Here is a 1,991-nt window from a genome sequence, read left to right on the forward strand (position 1 = left end):
CATTAAAGCATTGGGCCCCAGTCTCCGTTTTCCCACCCCCTATGTTTATAAAAAGGCACGTCTTTAATTCTAATATGCCGTCGATTTTACCTTTCCATAGCCAAATTTTTGATTTTTTCCCATTTTGACTGAAACTTGTAGTTAATTCACTTTTGGGGTTGGCCTTTTTTTTGTTGCTAAACGTTTTGCATTTTTTTTGTTTTAGGGCTTTTTCCTATTTCACTAATTTTTAAAATCATGAACACTAAATTTGGGGTTTGGTATTTTACGAAAAAAGTAAATTTCAACTCTGTTTATTAACGGAAGAACAGACATGGAAATCTACAACCTTCAAAATACAACACAGTTTATCAGCCATACCACTTTGAACCAAGGAAAAAACTTAAGCTAGTGATAAGCAAAGTATTCAAAGTAAATAATAATTACAAGCAAAATTTTATACTTTTTCCCCCTGTGAGATGTGATCAATACTAAAATATTTTTCAAGGTTTCAAACGTCTTGGCAGCCTGGTATAAGAATGGGGGCCAAAACAAAACTCACTTTGTTGGCAACCATCAGTAAAGGTTTTTACCTTTTCATATAAATTGCAATGACAGCATCTAAAGGTTAGGGACAAAAGGTAACCCAAAGTAGATTTTGGAGACCTCCGAAATCCACCTGTCACTTTTGAAAATTTGCGCTTAGCCACTGTAATATGGCATAAAACTGGTTTGTGCATGCATAAATATTTGGGAACTTCCCTGAAATACTACGCAATACACCCAGTTGCATGGTTTCCCCTAAAACATGTAGATGTCAAAATTTAATATTATTTTTCCAACAAAAGGGCCTCAAGCTTAAAACAGTTAAATTATATGCTGTTTTTTCATTAAAATACCCAGCACTAAAGTCTAATAGATTAATTTTAAAGGGGGATTCTTTTACCACAGAAAAAACCAAAAGTGTATTTCGCCTAAAATCGTTTTTGAAACAAACAAGACACCAAACCAGGGCCCTTTTAAAAAATTTTAAATTTTTCCTGTAGCTAGAAATCCCTTTTACTGTTTTTTAATGTCAAAAGGACGAATTTAAAAAGGAATTACCAGACATCAAGAGAGAAGGTGGGGGATAGCCCCCTGTTTGCCGTACCAAAACCTCTCTCACTGTCTACGGATGAAGGTCAAGCTCAGGGAGGCTTAAAAAGGGGCCCAAACTCCCCCTCACCTTTTAAACTCCCACACTTAAATTGAGGTTTAAAAGTTAGGGGAAAAAAAAGTTTTTCCCTTCGATCATCCAAGGGAAAAAATTCAAACAATGGATACAAAGACTGTGGAAAACACTTTTATTTATGGCCCGACTGAGAAAAGGAAAAAAAAAGAGAGTTTAAAAATGTATGGCTCATACATCACACTTTTCGATTTGGGAGTGATGCTACAGTCTTTGGGCAATTGATTAGGCCACTCATGCATGCCGAGTTTTCCCCTTTGACAGAATGGTTACAGACAGAAGTTTATTTTCCCTGCATTTAAGTGGGGATCCCTTTAGAAATACCTACCATGTTTTTTTTAATAGAAAAGATTTGGTTACCATATTCCAACTTTTTTATAGCTACCGAATCTTTTTTGGTTTTATTTTTTTCAATTATGTGTGCATTTCTGAATGGGCAACATAGTGTTTTACTGGGGGGAACGGAAAAAAAAAACGTTGGTCCCAAATCTTGTACCCGCAGAGTGTATGAGTACTGCTTAAAGTTATTACTTTTTATGACCTGTGAATTATCATTTTGAAAATACCACCAAATAAACCTCTTCAAAACGGCATAAGGTACTAGCGAATGTCGGCTCTTCACTTTTACTGCAAAACCAACACCCAATTGAGCATACATAAAGAAGCTGAACAAAGCATAACGAGCATTGAGAAGAAAATCCCTGAGAAGTATTGCAAAAGTATCCTTTAAGACAGATGCCCTTTTCTATGGTCTTCAATTGTGTGAATGTATAGTATAGGATAT

The sequence above is a fragment of the Penaeus monodon genome, chromosome 23, assembly GCF_015228065.2.
Source record: "Penaeus monodon isolate SGIC_2016 chromosome 23, NSTDA_Pmon_1, whole genome shotgun sequence".
NCBI classification, from domain to species: domain Eukaryota; kingdom Metazoa; phylum Arthropoda; class Malacostraca; order Decapoda; family Penaeidae; genus Penaeus; species Penaeus monodon.